General features: G+C 56.4%; 1 protein-coding gene across 1 annotated transcript in view; it reads left to right on the forward strand.

The window, feature by feature from the left end:
• Positions 1-4,446: 4,446 nt before the first annotated feature.
• Positions 4,447-19,543, forward strand: part of RAI1 (retinoic acid induced 1) — a 122,162-nt gene continuing 107,065 nt past the window's right edge. The window contains exon 1 of the mRNA XM_056136898.1: positions 4,447-4,574. The gene's annotated coding sequence lies outside the window, so the exon portion shown is untranslated. The remainder of the gene's footprint in view (positions 4,575-19,543) is intronic.

The raw sequence follows: 19,543 nt of genomic DNA on the forward strand, positions 1-19,543 counted from the left end.
TTTGATTGCATTCAATATTTCGACACCAGACCCACCATTATTATTTGGGATTTTACCCCAACACTCAGATCTGTTAAAAAGGCAACTGTAGACAATTTATTTTCTATTGCTGGTAATGAATAACATATGATGTGGCATGGCTGCAGTAGTGACTGTGCGATTTTGGAATTCTGAAATTTTAACAATTAAATCTGGAGGGATTTCTACCAAAACCTGCTGGGTTCTGAGATTTGTTTCTGAGTCTCTGGGATCATGGCTATTAAGCAGCTTGATCAGGAGCCAGAGAGGCCGTTCATGGGTGGCAACTCGGGGTCTCGTTGAAGAGGGGAGGAAAGGGCCGGTTCCACCTCCATCATGCCATGAGGCCCCATGTGTCTCGTCACTGCAGGCCAAAGCCTGACTGTCAATGGCCTCTGGAGGACGGCGGCCACCAAGCCACCAGGGGGAACAGGCCAAGGCACGAAACCTATTCCCACCTGGGGTGGCCCGGCGCTGGTAACCTACTGCAGGGACAGGACACATTCCTGCCAAAAGCCATTGGGTTTTGAGATTTGTTTCTGAGTCTCTGGGATCAAGGCTGTTAAGCAGTTTGATCAGGAACCAGAGGGGCCTTGCCTCCAATTATATAGCTGAGCTGGAAGTGGTTTGTGGGTGTGTCTCCCACATACTTAACTTTTGACCATTTACTTTCTTGGTAAACTTGGCCTCAAGTTGTTAGGGTCTGGCCAAAGGCACAGCAGCAATTTTGGAGTATCTAGAAGTCTGAAGGCACCATCAGGTTGCTGATGCACTCACCTCATAGGTACAGATTGACCTGCTGGCGGCACCATACCCCATTCACTAGAGTTCTTGATGTCAGTTTTGGTAAGCCAATGTTGATTAACTCTGGATATTAACAGTTAGATGAAAATTAAGGCATACCTTAATACACATCTCTCTGACCTCTATCTAAAACCTGGTGTTGTGACCCCCTTCCCCACCCCACCCCCAAAGGATCAGAATATTGAGCAGCTTTAAAGGCAGCTGCTTCTGCAGGCCCCTGACCTAGCAGATGAAAGCCCTAAAGTCAGTATTTCTCCTTCAAGTTGCTTTGCAGACACTGCTTGCTGGCAGACATGGACGGAAGCAGATGGGTGGAAGAGGCCAACTCGGGCTGGCTGCTTATTTCTGAGGCACACATGAGTTCCCCACCCCCTTGGGCATGATGGGAAACAGCTGGGAGGGCTTTGTTTGGAAGATCACAACATTCCTACTTTAGCTATCAAACTGAGTCACTAAAACATGGCAAATCGCTGAGAGTATCTCCATTTAGCGTGACCCAGTAATGCTTTAGGCTTCAGAGGCACGGATGCAACCACCGTAATCAGATGGCAAGAAAAGATGGAGAGGGAAGAATGAAGGGAGAGTGTTACTCTCTCAGCGTCTGACTGCCTTGGACTGCCTGGAAAGGGGATTCTGTTAGGAATGGGATTCCATCTTTGTATGCTACCTTCTGTGAAAACTTGACATTTGGGTGATATTTGCAGGTATCTGTCACTGGTGAGACCCTTACAAGTGCTGCCAGCGGTACAACCAAAGCTTCCCGATCAGGAGCAGTGGCAGAGTAAGCCTAACTCTGGGGGTTGTTTCTGAGGGGGTGAACAGAGTGCCCCTACGTCTTCTGGTAGGAGCCCATCCTACCCGCTCTCAGAAGGTTCTAGACTAGTGAAACTGGATTTGGGCTTCTGACTCAGTGATAGTCACTGTGTCTCCCTTATAGAAGGGACTTGGTGCCCAGTGGATGCCCACGAAGAGTAGAGGTGTGACTCCTCACAGTTTCCTTCTCTGTTTTCCACATCCTTCTGCTCATGATGTTCCCACTCTCGGAGACACCTGTGGCTCCTTGACTGCCCATCCTGGCTCAAAGCTCGCATCCTCCAGAAGCTTCACTGGTGTCTCAGAATGCTAATGACCTGGCCAAATGCGCTTCCTCCAACACTGCCTGAGTGAGCCCCCAAAGAGTCAGGCTGGTGGGCCTGATCACAAGATCTACTATCTTCAGCGGTATACATCAGATGTTTTGATGAATAAAAAATAAAATATCTGGGGAGATAGTGCAGTTGGTGGAGTTCACACCTTGCAGGTGGCCCACCTGGTTTGATCCCCAGACCCCAAATAATCCTCTGAGCCGCCCCCCTCCCCAGGAGTGATCTCTGAGCACTGAGCACCCTTGGATGTGTCTACAAAACAAAACAAAAAAAAATGTGATCCCAAGACCAGACCCTGGACTGTGGAGATGTGCTCTTCCAGACTTGGGGATCTGGCTTTTCTCCAAAGAGCCTTGCCTCTGGGGAGAGAAACTTAGCCTTGGGGACTTTAAAACCTCCAGGGAGACCATCCACTGAGACTCCCAAGTGCAGCTTAAGATCAGGAGGGCTGGCTTCTGGGCCACACAGGGGTCTGGAAGCCCCTCGTTGGATCAAAGGGACCATACCTGGTCACTAGACTATGACTTCAAAGAGGAAAGCACCGCCTCCAGGTTTAGGCCTCATTTCACTCCCCTCTCAGTGCCCCAGCTCCAGGTAAGCGGCAACTATTAGCATCACCATTTTAGAGACGAGGAAGCTAAGAAGTAGCATTTTGGTTTTGGCTTTGCCCAAAGTCTCTCAGAAGGGCACAGAGGAGGCAGATGTAGAGACAGAATCTGTCCACATGGGCTTCATGCTGCTCTGTCTTGTGCCTTGCAGGTGGGTGCAAGGATTGGTTGTCGCTTCTCCCTGAGCACCTGGACAGGTGACCAGTCTGTCTCCATGTGGACCCAACGTGATGGCCTCTCTGCATTGAGTAGCTGAGCAGACAATTATAGAAAGGGTGCAGTGGTACCTGCCACATATTGCAGAGGAAGTTGAGGTTGAGAACAAACTCATGGAGCCGGAGTGACTGTACAGCAGGAAGGACACTTGCCTCACAGGCAGCCTACCCAGGTTCCACTGGCATCCCCTGTGGTCCCCTGAGCCCCGCTACTGTGCTGAGTGCAGAGCCAGGAGTAACACCTGAGGGTGTGACCCAAAAACCAAGACAGGAAGGAAGGAAGGAAGGAAGGAAGGAAGGAAGGAAGGAAGGAAGGAAGGAAGGAAGGAAGGAAGGAGAAGGAAGGGCGGGAGGGGGGAGGAAGGGAGGGAGGGGGGAACTCACCAGTCACTGGTCCCTGGGAGCTTGGCTCTCCCCTCCCCGCCCCCACCATGACCTCCAAAGAACAGGATGGGCAGCTCCCAGAGGATTAGTGGAGCTGGGAGGCTTCCCAGCAGGCGGGCTGCTGCCTGAGCTGTGGTGAATTGACTCGAGTGGCAATTGTCCAGGAGTCTATAGCTAAGAGGCTCATTTACACTCATTTGTTAACATTCTTCAGCTCAAAACATGCCAATGGCTTCTTCTCTGAGAAACCAGAATTTCATCCAAATGCCTTTGTAGTTTTGAAGACCCTGGTCCTTCATGATACCTCTGCACTTAGTTGCACTTCTTGTCCCCTTGTTCCGGCCACACCAGGTTTTCCCCTACCTGTGGGCCTTTGCACATGCCTCTGCTCCAGTGCTCTTTCCCCAGAGCACTGGCATGCTTCTTCCTGCGGTTTGTTCCGTAGCTCCCATTCACCCGGGACTCAGTAGCTCAGGCAAACCTCCGGCATCACCCCACCTGCCACCTTCCTTCCTGGCCCCTGTTGCCCCCACCCGAAAGATTCTCCTTTGTGCCTGAATCTTGTTTGCTGCCTCTCTCTGCACCAGGCAGCCAGCTCTGAGGCAGCAGGGACCCGTGGCCTAGATTCACCAGTTTCCTGCCAGGTGCCTGGGTACCCCCAGAGCAAAAAAATGTACTTCCGGTCTGTTGGGCTTAGTTTTCCCCAAACGCACCAGGAGGCCAGGGGCGCGAGCTGGCGCCGGGCAAGCGTGGGAGCCCGGCCGGGACCGAGGAGGGAAGGTCCAAACCCTCGAGCTGGCTGCGTGGCTGCGCCCTCGGGGCCCGAAGCGGGGCCGCAGAGCGCCCGGTCTCCCCGCGCGGGCCCCGCGGCCCCGCTCTCCTCCCCACCCCCAGGCCGGCTGACGCGGGTGCGGGGCGGGGGCGGGGGCGCGTGTGTGCGTGCGTGCCGCGAGCGCCCGCAGTGGGGCGCGCGGGCCGCCAGGGGGTGCTGTCGGGGCGCGCACGGCCCAGCGGGCGCTCCGGGCAGCGAGCGAGGAGCGAGCGCGGCCAGGCCGCCCGGGAACTTTTCTCTCGCGCTCTCGCGCGCCCGCTCCCCCCGCCGCCGCCCGCTCTTCCTGCGCCGAGGGGATCGCGTTTCCCCGCCGCGGCCCCGCCGACACCGAGAGGCCCGGCGGGTGCGCGGCCAGGGCCCTCCCCGCGCCCGCTGCCCGCGCCCCCGGGCGCCGCCCCCGCCCGCCGCCGGGCCCGACGCGCGGCGCGAGCCCTGCACCGCCCGGTCCCCGCCTGGCCGCGGGCCGGCCGGGCCGCCGCCTGCTGACCCCTATGGCCGGCCGGGCCTGCGGGCCGCCGAGTCGCCGCGGCCGAGCCCGGGCCCCGGAGTGAGCGCGGCGCCCGCCGAGGTGAGCAGCGAGCGCGGTCCCCGGCGGGGTCCCCGGGCCGGCGCTTTGTGCGGGGGTGCGCGGGGGCGCCCCGCGCCGGGGAGGGGCCCCGGGAGGCGGTTGGCGGCGCGGGGGCGCGAGGGGCCCCGGCGGGCGCGTCGCTGCGCGCGTCCCGGCGCCCGGGCTCCGACACGCGCGAGCGGGGCCGTGGGGGGCGTTCGCGCGGCTCGGGGGCTGGGAGGGCGCCTTGGGAGCGCGTCCCGGGTGGGGCGGGAGCCGGTTTCCCGGTGCGGGGCCCGGGGCCTGGCCTGGGCCGTGGCGCGGGGTCGGGGCGACGAGGGCCGTGCCCCCCACGAGCACTCCGGCCTGGCGCAGGCCCTGCCGCTGGGCAGGAAGCAGCCCCGAGGCCAGGCCCTGGACGCGGGGCCCTGGGGTGACGTCACGGCCGGGGGCACCGGACAGTCTGGCCGGGCCCCTGGATAGCGGCTTGCCGGCCAGGTCCGTGTCCCCGCTCCTCGGCAGGAGACCCAGGAGGACGTGGGGGCCGAGGGGGTGGCAGGGTGCGGGGGTGACATTTGGAGTGTCGGTCGCGCCGGGGGGCCTCCGGGAAGGGGCGGAGGGGAAGCGAAACGGCCTCCAGGCCCTGGGCTGCAGAGGCCCCGGCTTCCTGGGGCGCCCGTTTTCCCGACGATTGGTTTCTCTTCTTGGGGCTCTTGGCTCTCATCAAGTGCACTCCAGGGGGCCGAGTGCGGGCCGAGCTGTGCCCGCCTTGGGAGCCTTCGGCCGTGGGCAGCGCAGGGGCTTGGGCTTGAATGGATAAAGCAGAGTGTAACAATGCGCTATTGGGGGGCTGGGGGAGGGGAGGCAGCCTGAATGGCGGCCGGGGCCCTGAGCTCCCTGCTCGGCCCCCGCGGTTTCCGCACTCTGCTCCCGGGACCCACGCGAGACCCGCACTGCTCCCTCCCATTCGATCACCACCACCCCCCGCCCCCCGCCTTTATTTCTCTTGCACGCAGTGGTGTGTGAGGATTCAAGGGCATTACATCTGGTTGCAATCCAGTTTCATGCCGCTGCTGGGCTGTTAAGACTTCGCGCTGACGTCAGAGCAGGGGAATTACTTCTTTTTATTTTATCTTTTTTTAGTTGTCTGCTGCCCCGGGAAGGGAGGCGGGGGTGGGTTAGGCGAGCTCTGATGTGGAGGCGCCAGCGCCGTGGGAGTCCCAGGCTGGGCCCCCACCTTTCCTCCAGCCCTATCCTTGCTCAGGAACCTCTGATTAGCACTTACCCTGGTGGGGGCACACCCCCTCTGCAACACACACACACACACACACACACACACACACACACACACACACTCCACCCTACTGACCGCACAGCTGTGATTCTGAGGCTTCCAAATTTCCAGTCTTGGAAACTGGAAGGGAATCTGAATCTTTCCCACCCCTCCCCCTTGATAGCCCAGGGATATATGGGGCCCCAGGAGCACTGGGGAGGGGAACCCTTAGGAGCAAGGGAAATAGCCTTTGGGGTAACACAGAGACTCCAGCCAGACATTCTCGTCTCTGGGGAGGTCAGCCCAAAAATTCTGGCAAAGGCTCTCCTCACAAGCCAAAAAGGAAGCCTTGGAGGATGGAATGCGTGTCAAGCCCCAGAAGTCATCTCGTGGTCAAAGCGAGGTTTTTGTCAACAGGCAGCAACACCCCACTGGATTCTCTCTAAACAGAGGAGCTGGTCCTCTCTGCAGAGAAGCCTTGCAGACCTGGTCTCTGAGATTCCTCTTCGGATTCCCAAGTCTAGACCAACACTCTTGCTGGTGGTTATTATAGTGGGTGACATTTCAGATCACTACTCAGTTCCTCCTCTCCCCTCCCCCTCCCATATATATGAAATAAAAGTTCAGTGAAACAATTCTTTTGCATCCAGCTGAACCCACATTTTCGGTTCTAGTTTGATTGTTTTGTTTTTGTTTGGGGGCTACACCCAGCAGTGGCTAGGGTGTAATCCTGCCTCTGTTCTCAGGCTCACTCTGGGAGGGCTTGGGGGACCATATGGGATGCCTGGTATTGAACTCAGGCTGACCACATGTAGGGCAAGCACCCTACTCAGTACTATCTCTGAGCCCCTGATTTTTTTTTTGAAGTAAATAGATTTTATTTGGAGGATTTTTAGGTATGGAAGGAGAGAGAGTGAGAGTAACATACTCAAGAGAGAACACAGGCTTCTCCAAGGGCGGAGAGAGCCCCTACACACATCCTAGCCCTGATTTCTTTTTTGAGGGGGGGAGTTTATTTGGTTCATTGTTCCAAGGACAACTGGCAAGGGGCATTCTAGGTGATGCTGAGAGGGCTGTGCACCAGGGATCAGACCTCGGTCCTCACACCTGCAAAGCATATGTTCAACCACTTGAGCCACTTTCCTGGTCCTATTTGCGTTTTGTTTTGTTTGGAGGCCATGCCCAGTGATGCTCAGCAGCTAGTCTTCTAGGGACCCAGGGATCATGAGGTGCTAGGGAACAGAACCTGGGGTTGGGGCAGGCAGAGAGATGGTGCAGTGGATAAGGAAGGTTTGCCTTGCACACAGCAACATCCCTTGTGGTTCTCCAGGCCCTTCCAGTAGTGATCCCTGAGTGAAGGCACGTATGGCCTCCATGCCCCTCTCCCAAATTGAGGGGCTCGTGCATATAAGTTTGTAGTCCAGCCCTGTGGCCAACAACCTCCCTGGCCCCATCCCCAGTATTTTATAAGGGGCCTTCCCTGTGATATGATTCAGATGTCTCACATGCCTGCATGTGCTACGCTTCTCTGAGTTATCTCCCCCAATTTCCTATTTGAATTTTGTTCATTTTCCTTTTGCTTGGGGGTGTAGGGGCTGACCCATCAGTGCTCAGAAACTATTCCCTGTGGTGCTCAGGCAACCATGAGGTGCCAGGGATTGAACCAGGCCTCCTGAATGCTAACTCTCAGCGCCCCCCCCACCCCCACATCCACTTTTTTCTAATTGAGTATCAACTACGCTGATTTCACAGTCCACTAGTAAGTCATATCCAGAGTTTGAGGGGAAAAAAACAGGTTTAGAAAATAAATCTGTGTTCAACAAATGTTAATTGTAACCCTAACAGTTCCTCTTTTTTTTTTTCCATTTTTGTTTCTGGGTCACACCCGGTGGTGCTCAAGGGTTACTCCTGGCTCTGCACTCGGAATTACTCGTGGCAGTGTTCAGGGGACCATATGGAATGCTGGGGATCAAACCTAGATCAGCCATGTGCAAGGAAAGCACCCTATCCGCCATACTATCTCTCTGGTCTCAGTTCCTTTCCATTTTTTTTGGCGGGGGGGGGGGGGGAGTCATACCAGGCGATGCACAGGGGTTACTCCTGGCTTTGCATTCAAGAATCACTCCTGGAGGTGCTTGGGGGACCATATGGGATGCTGGGAATGAAAACCAGGTTGGCCTCTTGCAAGGCGAACACCCTACCGGCTATACTATCACTTCAGCCCACAGTTCCTCTCTTTCTAAATTATTCAAATGACACATGGGTACATTCTTATCCTGAAAATTGTGAATTACCCAGAGTACAGAGAGTAAAGGCCCTGCACATGACCCTACAAACCCCCCTCCTCATAAAGTAACAGTTTAAATGTATCCTATTGTAAGGTAATAGTTATAAACTAACAGCAAACTGTTACAAAGTAATAGTTTGAATGTATCCTTCTAGAGTTTAAGTACAGTAGGTCTTACAAAGGATACATAGTTTTCTTTTACTCCTAATAGGAAACAAGCGCTCCCTCTTATCCTTGGCTTCCTTTTTCTCTTTGTGTTAGAGAGGTTGGAAGGTGAGATGTTGACGCCTTGCTCCTCCACACTGTACCAGAGAATTGATTCTATCTCTGTGCCTCAGTGTCCCCATCTGTGCAGTGGAGATAGTTCAAGTAATAGCCTCCCTGGACTACAGTGACTGGGTTTAAATAGTAAATTCTTATAAATTTGTGGAGTTTATAACCCTGCTTGTCCCAATCAATATGCTTGCCGTGGCCGGCTGGTGATTACTATTCTGTTTCCATGGCCTTCTGGTTGCGCTTCATTGTTTTAACAACTGCCTGTGGTGGGATATTTCCTCTGCCCACTCTCCCTCCTTTTCTGAATAGGGACCACACCCAGCCGTTATGGGGGCCACAGTACCGGTGCCCTCTATTCTGCCTCTTGAACTGCTCTCCACACCCTCCACCCCTCCACTCCCATGGTGAGGAGGGCTGTACTCTCCCAGCACACACAGGCCGGCGCTTCTGCAGGAGCAGCACCTGGGCTCAGGCCCTGAGGAAACAGGTCTTCTCAAAGGTGCTTGTCAAGGTCCTAGGCTTGCTGTACCCACCCCGAGTATGTCACAATATAGTGAGTTGGAGAGACCAGTTCCCGTGTGTGTGTGTGTGTGTGTGTGTGTGTGTGTGTGTGAGAGTGTGTGTGGCCTCAGGCCAGAAGCAGCGCCTCCCAAGATCCTTGGGAGGGTCCTGTGGGGGCATTCTAGGATGCTGAGACAGGTCAAGGTTCCATTCCAAGGAGATAGGGCAGAGAGCCCTCACCTTAGGGCTTGGACATGATGTGCCACTGGGAGGCTGCATGGAAGAGGAGGTTTCAAGCAGGTACACCCAGCCCAGGCTGGGAAGAATGAGGTGGGGGGGAGGCATTCTTGGCTGAAGGAGCGTGCCCCATATGTCTTTAGAGGCTGGGATGGACATGATCTGTTGAACCATGGCCAAGAGGGGCCGAACTGGCTCAGAGAAGGGTGGAGGGGCTGTTGGCAGTGCCTGCTTGTAGCCCTCTTCGCCTCTACCCTACCCCGCCCAGCACAGACCCCATCAGCAGAGGGAGCTTTCCAGGAGTGCCTCTGCTGTCCTAAGAAGTCGATCCCTCACCTTGCCATGATGCTAGATGGCCCCTGCCTGTGCCTCATGCCACCTCAGATGCCCCTGCCTTCCTCCATGCCTCCCAAGACCCAAACAGACATACTGTTTCCGCCTTCTCTGATCCCCTCTGATCTCCAGGCAGAATGAGTCATCTCCCTTTGTCTATACCCGTGGCATCATGTTCTTCAGGGAATTACCCGTAATTCTTTTAGTGTCGGTCCTCTCCATGATGCTGGAGCATCAGACCCCAAGCACACCCCCTCTTGTCTCCAGCTGGGGCCAAGGGCAAGGCCTGGACCTGGGAGGGGCCAGCGGTGCTTCCTGGAAGTCAGGGCCCCAGGAGGTGGATGTGCAGGCTGTAGGCCCCTGGGGTTTCTGTGGATTTTCTGGTGTTGTGAGGGGTTGTATTGTCAGATGACAGATGACAGAGGGGCCCAGCGCCTGCTCCCCCAGGCTACTCCCCCAGGGGCTCAGGAGAAACTGGCTCATCCTGTTTCCCAGGGGATTGAGGAGGCCCAAGGAGCCCTGTGCCTGGGTGGGTCACTGGGGCTCTGGAGACTGGAATGTGACACCACAAAGGGGGGCAGGGAGGGGGCTGCCTGAGGCTGGAGGTGAGGGCTGGGCTTGACTGGCAAAGCAGAGATCCTTATTCTGTTTTCTGGCCCACATGGAGAGTGTGTGTAGTGTGGGGATGGACACATGTGCACACGCACTTGCGCGCGCGCGCGCACACACACGCACGGATGCCCGGGTAGGCAGGCTTCCCGCCACGCTGGGCCTTTACCCACATGTGCTGCTGCAGGCGCCTCTCCGTGTTTCAGTTGGTGCTCACAGGCCCCAGAGACAAGTGTGTGGTCTGGCCAGTGTGTGGTCCGGCCACCCAGGTCTTCCCAGGATGGGGGCCAGAAAGACCGTGAACATCCAGTTCTGTACCAAGTGACCCAACTGGGGAACAAGGTGCCCTGACCCAGAAAGGAGCAAAGTGAGTGCTCTGAGGAAAATCTGCTCAGGGCCCACCGTGTGGTGTGTGTGTGTATCTGTGTGTATGTGTCTATATGTCTGTGTATCTGTGTCTTTGTGTCTGTGTTTGTTTGTGTGTGTCTGTGTCTGTGTGTGAGCCATTTGTCAGGAGTGTTAGAGAAGGAATCCCAGGTGTCTCACCTCCCTCAGGTTCAGTCTCCCCTATCGACTGGGCTGAAGAAGCAGGGGACTTGGTGGAAAAGGCTGACAAGTGAGGGCATCCTTGCTCCTCAGGCACCTTGAGGATGGTGCCTGCCCTGCCCTGCCCTGGGCAGAATGATGAGGGAGCATGGTTCAGAATCAGAACAAGATGTGAGCCCCAACTGCTGCTACAGTCTGTTTATATGTCTCTCTTCCTCTCTCCTGTCCACGATGGGAACATGGGAGCAGAGAGTGACTCAATGTGCAGGCGGTGCTTGCTTGGCTTGTAGGAGCCCCAGGTCTGATCCTGGCCCCGCATGGTTCCCCGACTACCAAGCTCTGAGTAGGCCCTGAGAACTGCTGGGCGTGGCTCTAAAACAACCTCCGAAAGGAAAGATGGATTGGCGAAAGGAAAGATGGATTGGCGGGGCATTAAGTGCCATGACGGTGTTGGTGTCCCTTTTCATCTGGAGAGTGAGGAGGTCCTGAGCTGGGGTTGGGGTGAGGGCAAACACAGGCTTTGGGGTGGGGGCAGTGGGCCAGATTCAGAGCCTCTCAGAGCCAACACTGACCAAAACCATGTCTCTGTTCTGGACAGGTTGAGGTAGATGGATGGGCCAATCTGTGGTACACTGATACTAGTGAGATTTAGAATTTTCTGACCAGAGTTTCTGTTTGCAAAGTGTCAGTAATGCGGTGGCTGCCATGAAAGCATTCAGCAACTTATGACATCAGTTGCAGTGACGGATGGAAAAACCACAAACCCATTCCTTCATTCATTCATAAATCACATTTTGAGTCCGAACTGCACTGCATGTCAGGTGCTGGGACCATGCCATAAACGGGAGGCATTTCTAGTACAATCGAGTCGGTAAGCACATCAGTTTTGGAGAGTTTTCGACTGCCTGTGTTCAGGTCTTAATTCTGCCCACTTGCTAACTTGGGTAAATTACGAGTTTTCTTCACCTGGTTTCCTCATCTGTGTCTGGCAGTGCTGGCAGCACCCCACCTCACACTCTTGTTGGGAGAAGTGAGTCAAAGCTGAGAGATGCAAAGTGCCAGGTACCTGGGAAGCTCCACCTCCACTCCTCATTTGCATTCCCACCCAGAGAAACCTCGTGGACTCCTCAGTGCTGGGGGAGGTCATTCCTGTCAGTGCTTTCCTGAGAGGGTGACACTTGAGAAGAAAGGAGGGGCCCTCAGAGCCCCCAGAAAGGCAGACTGACCTGGTCAGCATTGCTCTATCTGGTTGGACCTTCCGTAGTGCTGGGAGCTGCTAGTCCAGCACTGCAGATCAGCAGGTAAGGCCTGGGTGCGATTGCAATCCAAGGAAAGATCTGGCTGTGTCTGACACACAGCAGGACCTGAGAAAGATTTCAGTTGTGCCCAGATGTGGCTAAGCGGTAGAACACGTGCTTTTTAAGTGGGTCTGAGTTCCATCCCCACACCAGGGGCAGTAAGGGCAAGGGGACAGGTTTATTGAAGCTGAAAGTAACTTCTTGATTCCTTAGTCAGAATACAGGCTTTGGGGCATCAGCAGTTGCCAGAGGCTAACAGATGGTATCTGGGTGTCCTTAGGCAGGTCCCTCCAGTCCTCTGAGGTACTCATGCTTACAATAGGGAAAATAATAGAATCTACCTCATATTTTTGATACTAACAGGTGATAAACATCAATTCACAGCTGATGCCTATTACATGGACCTGTCTTCTGGAAGCTTCTGGTCTGATGGGGGAAATGAAATCTGTGTAGGCTTATGATAAAAGGTAAAATAAAGAAGTTAAAATTTGAAAAAAAAAACACCTGTTCTGTTGTGGGGAGGAGGCGGAAGTCATGCACTCATTCATTCCAAGGGGCAGACATAGAGCAATGATGTTTAAATAGAGGGGACATTGTCTGTCAGGATCAAGAAATATTTTGGGTCAAGCCTGAAGCCAGTTTTAGTTCACTCAGCTAGGTAGGCGCTGGCATTAAGGGTACAGGATATGGATGCTGATAGGTCCTTGGGTGCATGGGGCAGCCCCACAATAAATCATATAGATCAAAATGTCAACGGTCCTAGGGCCAGAGCAATAGTAAAGTGGATAGGGCATTAGCCTTACATGCAGCTGACTCGGGTTCAATTCCTGGTATCCCATATGGTTCCCTGAGCACTGCCAAAGAGTAATTCCTGAGTGCAGAGCCAGGTATAACCTCTGAGCACCACAGGTGTGGGCCAAAAAGCAAAAAAAAGAGGTCAATGGACCCGAAGAGGGTTAAGAAACCTTGCCCTGGAGAAACAAAAGTGACCAAGTGGATGCTACTCCACCCTTTTTATTATTATTACCTTTTTGTTCATTTGTTTGGGGGTCCCACCAGCTATGGTCAGGGCTTATTCCTGGCTCTGTGCTCAGGGATCACTCATGGCATGGCAGGGCTCCAGGGACCATGGGTTAGTGCCAGGGGCATTTGTTCAAGACAAGTGCCCTACCCTTGTACTATCTCTCCAGCCCCATTACCACCATTTTGCAGTCCCCAAGGACACACACACACACACACACACACACACACACACACACACACGTGTGCAAGAACTCTACCCCTGAGCCACATCCCCAGCCTGCCACCTCCCTTTTGAAGCTTACAGTCTGGGAGGTGAGCAGACATTAAAGGAATAATTGCAGAGATAGGAGTTTAATTGTAATTGTATTGTGAGCTGTGCAGGGAATGCAGCGTAGGAGGTGGCTCTCCACTCCATCTGAGGAGACGCCTTGGGGAGGTCTTTCTGGGCAGGGGCAGGGCTCATGCTCAGAGGCACACCGTCACAGGCGTGTGGTGGGGGATGGGCAGCCGGTGCCTGGTGTGAGCTTGGGAGGTAACAGAAAGAATGGGACATTTGCCTCCAAGCAGAGTCTGGAGTAAGTCCTGCGCTAGGAAGCCTCTGTCAGAGGTGGGAAGATAGTCAAGGCCTGGAAAAACCTTTACTTTGGTTTGGGGGACCTGCAGCTCCCCACCCACTGTGGAGAGGGGGCTGAGCAGAGGGTGCCCGCAGACCCTGCCACTGGCGGAGAGTGCAGCCTGCATGAGGGGCCCAGAGAAGGCCCCTCCCTTAGTCTTACATCCTTCCAATAGGTGCAAAAAGAAGGCAAGGTGGGGGGTGGGGGAGAGGAAGAACAATATTTTCTTTTCAAACACAGATAGGAGTAGGGGAGGTGGGAAGGAATCTGGTTTAGGATACCTTTGAGACAAGCACAGAAAAAATCCCACTGTGGCTTGAAATAGCTCTAAAAACAGACATTTTGCCAAATCAGACTTAATTGAGTGGCTCTCTTTTCTTGAGTCCAGCAGGATGTGGATGGAGCTGGCTTTGTTCCTTGGGGTGACATTGTGTACACCCCCCATACACACACACACACACACACACCCTGCCTGATGAAACACAGAAGCCCTAAGCTCTAGGACAGAGCAGGAGCCGGGAGCTCTGCTTGGCAGCCCTTGGCCTCTGCCTGAGTTGTTTCAGAGACCAGGGCTGGTGGCTGGGGCATGCCTGGCAGCGAGAGCAGATGGGTGAGGGCAGAGGTGGGAGAGGTCTGGCTCCTCTAACAAGTGAAAGCCTGTCTCTTTAAGTGCTAAAAGGGATCATGGAGAAAAGCCATCTTTTAATGAGAGCCTGCTATTGTGCCGGGCATTGGGTGGTCCTCTGTAAGCCTTATTAACTGCCCTATGCAGATTGTCAAGGAAACTACTGCTCAGAGAGGTTAAGTGACTTGTTTGAGGTCACACAGCCACCAAGGATCAGATCTCAGGCTGGCGATCACATCTGCTGGGCTAAGACAGACCTGGTCTTGCTAGTCACTCATTTCCTCATGTCATTCCCTCATTTATTTGGCAGATAATCACAGTCATAGTACTGTGACCTGACAGGAAGTGTTTAGGGTTAGGAGTCACTTGTGGGTTTGAGGGGTCAGAGAGATCAGACAGGAAGTAAGGTACTAGCCTTGCACATGACAACCTGCGTTTGATCCCTGGCACCCCATGCGGTTCTCCAAGCATTGCCAGGAGTGATCCTTGAGCATAGAGTAAGTCCTGTGTATCACTGGATGTGCTCCCCCATGGAGAGAGAGAGAGAGGGAGGGAGGGAAGGAGGGAGAGAGGAAGAGAAGAAGAGAAGGAGAGGGGGAGGGAGGGAAAGAAGAGGAGACGGGGAGAGAGGAGAGAGCAGGAGAGAGGGAGAGAAGGAGGGAGGGAGGGGGGAAGAGAAGAGGGGGGAGAGAGAAGGAGAGAGAAAGAGAGGAAGAGGGAGAGGGAGGGAGACAGAGAGGCATGAGGAGGGGAGCGGGAGGGGGGAGGTGAGCTTGAATTCCAAGTGGGGCAGCTTGGCTCCACAGCTTTCTGGAGCCTCCAATCCTTGGTGTCCATAACCATGTCTGTGTCCTGGAGCTATTCAAGGGTTAAACCCTCATGGAAAGGGATTGGAAGGGGAAGAGGGACACCCAGAGAGGTTAGGACCTGCCCAGGCCACCCAGCGTGGCAGGACCCAATAAAAGAGCCCCAGCGAAGGGAAGTCATGCTAGAGATTGTGGTATCTCTGTGCAGTATCAGTGTTGGGTTTCTTTATTTGAACAGGGAGAGAGGGCAGACCCCACTCTGCAGGTAGAGACTGTGGTGTGGAATGTGGGTGTTTATTTTTCTTTGCCTGTGAAAATCCTGTTTCTGCTCAAGCTGATCGGGCTTCCTGAGACGCTGTGGTACCCGTGACTGCACGCTTCTGCCGCGGGAAGAATCTGTGCAGGTCTGCAGTGAGAGGTCATCCACCACATGAGGTCCTCAATGGACCACATCCCAGAGCGGGGGACACCTGGGAGGGCGTGAGGGTGCGGACCCGGGCATCCCTCAGCTGCGCCAGTTTGGCCCTTCTGTTGCCGCTCATTCCCTTATCTCCTGGCCGTCGGACTGGAGCTGGGAAGTCAGGGGTAGCTTTCCTGAGGGACAACAAAACAAATCACGCTCTGAGAGAGGCACGTTTGGGTAGGCCTCTCCAGCCGGTCTGGAACCTCTCTCCTGTTTGTCCCAGCTGGGACCCTTTCTTCTGCCGGGGACTGCAGAGCCATTGTCTGGCCTGGCCCCCACTGCACTGGGGAGTGGACTGGAGTCCCCACAGGAGCTGTGAGGCCGGGCCTGCCGGAATGGCCGCCCTCTCCTTCCCTTGGTGGCTGGGGAGGCGGGTTGCAGGGGAAGCCAGCCGGCAGGCAGGTAGCGAGAAAGACATCGGATCCAGGGGGAGCAGCAGAGAAAGCAAACAAACAGGGCTTTGTGTGGCTGGGATCTGTCTCGGAAGGGAAGCCGGGCCCGTGGGGGGGAGGGGAGGCGGTGCGGGCGGCTCGCGCCGGGCCGGGGCCGGGCCGGGACCACACTGAGCTCGGCACAGGCCCAGCCGTCACCCCCTGGCAGAGCCGCGCCCGTCTGCCCTAGCCCGGGACGGCGGCTTGTCCGTCCTACCCCGAGCACAGCGCTCACAGGCGGACGGCGCCCACCAGCCGGGCGCACTCGCGGAAACCGCCACCGGGGTGCAGGGAACCGGGCGCGGGGGTGTCCGTGCGGGGGACAGGGCGCGGGCGGGGATGACCGTGCGTGCGGGGGCACAGGGCGCGGGGGTGACCATGTGTGTCGGGGACAGGGCGCGGGGGTGACCATGCGTGTCGGGGACAGGGCGCGGGGGGTGTTCGTGCGGGGTACAGGGCGCGGGCGGGGATGACCGTGCGTGCGGGGGCACAGGGCGCGGGGGTGTCCGTGCATGCGAGGGACAGGGCGCGGGGGTGACCGTGCGAGCGGGGACAGGGAGCGGGTGTCCGTGCGGGGAACAGAGAGGGGGTGTCCGTGCGGAGGACAGGGCGCGGGGGTGTCCGTGCGGGGCCCAGGGCGCGGGGGTCCGGGCGGGCGGCGCTCGGCGGCCCGGGGAAGAGGGCGCCCGGGGCCAGGCGGGCAGGGGCAGCCGCGGAGGGCGGCCTGGTGGCGGCCAGCAGGAGGCCCGCGCCCGGGAGAGGCCTCGGCTGGAGCTGCCAGGCCGGCCCGCAGGCGGCGCGCTCGATTCTCGCCCCGGGCCGTCCCCCCCGCCCCCGGCCTCGCGGGGGGCGAGCGGGGGGCACACGCCCGCGCTTCCTGCCCGCCCTCCGCGCCCACCATCTTGGCCGCCTCCGAGCCGACAAGCCCGGGCTGGCGGGCCGCGCGGCCGCCCCGTCGCCATGGCAACGGTCGCTCCCGGCGTGCTCCGCGGCCGCGGGGCGGGGCCTCGAGGCCAGCCTGGCCCGGCCGCGCCTTCCCGGAGCCCGGGCTCGGGCTCGGGTCCCGCGCGGGCCGCCGGGCCTGCCCACGTCCGGGACCTCGGGGACGGGAGGCCGCGCGCTGCCCGCTCCCTGGCCCCGCTGCCGGGAGCGGGGGCTGCGTTCCAGACCACCCGGCTCCCGGACCTCAGGCGCCGAGGCTCCAGCCGTGAGCTTCGCGTGGGCTGCCCGCTGGCCAGCCTGGCTGTCCCCGCCCGAGGGCCAGAGAGAGGACACCCCCGTTCTGAAAACGCCCAGGCCCAGCCGGGGCCGGGACGCACCCCCACACCCGGGCCCAGGCGCACAGGCCTCCCCTACTTGGCAGCCCGTGGACTGTCTGGCCTGGAGGCACATTCCTAGCTCCTGAGCGGGCACCCCGCCTGCCCTGGAGGCAGCCTCTTCCGGAGCTTTGCTGCCAGCCCAGCCCTGCCCACCCTGCCCTCCTTCTGGGCTTAAGTTCCCAGCCCTTCACTCCAGGGTTGCCTTCTTCCCCAGCTCAGCCGACCTCTGTCCCTTGCTACCAGGATTGGACAAGCAGCTCAACTCAATGCCCGCCTCGCGTCTTGGAAGAAATGCCTCTCTCCGGCGTCCCGGCCTCACCTCTGACTGTTCTCGCGTTCGGGCTTCAGTTGCAAGACCGACCCAGACTCGATATTAAAAGAGAGAGTGCAGCGGGGAAGGTGTTTACCTTGCTTGTGGCCCATCCAGATGAGATCCCAGACATCTCAGATGGTCCCCTGAGCACCGCAGCCAGGAGTGATTCCTGAGCACAGAGCCAGGAGCAAGCCCTGAGCACAGCCGGAGTTCTTCCCATCACATCCCCCACCAAGGAGGAAAATTTTTTTTTTCCCCAGGTAGGGAGATGGCTGAGAGGGCTGGAGTGTAGGCGTTCATGCTGGTGCAGTGAGTTAGATCCCAGCTCTGGTGGTCGCGGAGAAGCTGGCAACAGCTCCAGAGCCCTATGGAGTGTGGCCACCAAACAATCAAGAAGAGAATGTCCCAAACCTAAGTATTTTTCTTGGGGGGAAGGGAGATCCCAATTGTTTAGGCCCTGGGGCACAGGGGACACCAGGGCAATCCCTGGTGGGTGGAAGAGCACGCTGTCCTGCGTCCTGCGCATCAGAACCCGGGCCCGGAGGCATGGCCTGCACTCTAGCCCTTGGAGCTATCTCCACAGGACCCAGATGCATTTTAAATGAAATGATCGGATTATTAATAGCTTGATTTTAGAAAAACCTAAAAATAAAGGAAAGCCAAAGGAAGGCTGTAACCTTTATCGACATTCTTTCTCTAGACTTGTGACAAACAATATATGGTAAATACAATAAATATAAAACGTGGAGTCATGCTATATATTTAGTTCTGTAGGATACTTAGTGATTTTGAGAGTCTTTTTTTTCCCCCTCACTGAAAAAGGAGGACAGACTTATAATAGACCTTTGGAAAATGGATGATGAGGTAAAAGAAAAACAATGCACGCATACTCCCAGTCTCCTGAGGCAGATACATTGGACTTGATCTTTACTCCTGTTCGGTGAAGATTCTGTCTTATGTGCTCTAAGTATACCATCACATTCCTGTTTGTCTCATTAGATACCCTGCTTTCTTCACGAGACAGGTCATTTGGGGAGAACTGGAATGCATTCTTGGGAAAACTTTAGAAAAGAAATGGATAGTCACCTCTGACTTTATCCTCCCTTTTTGCTTACCTTCAGAAGCCCTTCCCCATCACCACTGACCTCTGATAAGCAGCCCTGAGGCGCAAAACTGCCTGGAGGTCTCAGATCCCAGTGGCCTCCAGACTCCCTTTGCACTGCCAGGCTTGGAGCTGAGCCCCCTTGCAGGTCCCCCCACCATCTTCCATTCCCCCTTCATATCTCCGGACTAGGTTTTAGCTCTGTGCTCCCACGCCAACCCCCTGTGCCCGCTGCCCAGCTGCAGCTCGGGTCATCACAGCTGCCCTTGCCACCCCCACTCCCCACTGCCAGGACTTCTTCCCCTCCCCCTAGCCGTGGATTCCCACACACCTAAGCCCACGTAAAACAGGCTTTGGAAAGTCTCTGTTGCCAGGGCTGGCTTGGCATTTATAAGGCATTAATGGCTTGGGGAGGGGGGGTGGGGAGCCAGAGATGAGAGTGCAGCACCCTGTCTTTGAGCAGCAGCCGGATTTAGTGGGTGGAAAATCCCAGCATGCCCCTTTCCCTGGGAATAACACCCCTGGCAGAAGGGCAGCGGGTGGGGCACCCGACATGCCCCAGTGGCCACCACCTGCCACCACCACGGTACTCTCAGCATGAAGATGTAGGGGGTGCTGGGAGCTGCAGCCAGCGGCTCTGGAAGTTATATTCTCCTAACAGGTTTATTCATTTATAAAATATTTAAGGCCGGTTTCACTTTACCTGTAGCAAGGAGGCAGCCAGGTTGGGGCTGAGATTGATGGGCTGAGCATGATTTATTTATCTGGATTGGCTCTTCTGGGTGGGGCGCCTCCTGCTGTGTTTTAACCAAGTGGCGAGCACAAGTGCTGTGAATTTAACCAAGTGGCAAGAGGAGATAGTGTGCTTGCAGGCTGGAGGCCTTTGTGTGTGCTGTGTGTGTCCACGTGCCTTTATAGGGTGGCCTGTGTGTGG

The sequence above is a fragment of the Sorex fumeus genome, unplaced genomic scaffold (genome assembly GCF_029834395.1).
Source record: "Sorex fumeus unplaced genomic scaffold, SorFum_2.1 ptg000122l, whole genome shotgun sequence".
Lineage (NCBI taxonomy): Eukaryota > Metazoa > Chordata > Mammalia > Eulipotyphla > Soricidae > Sorex > Sorex fumeus.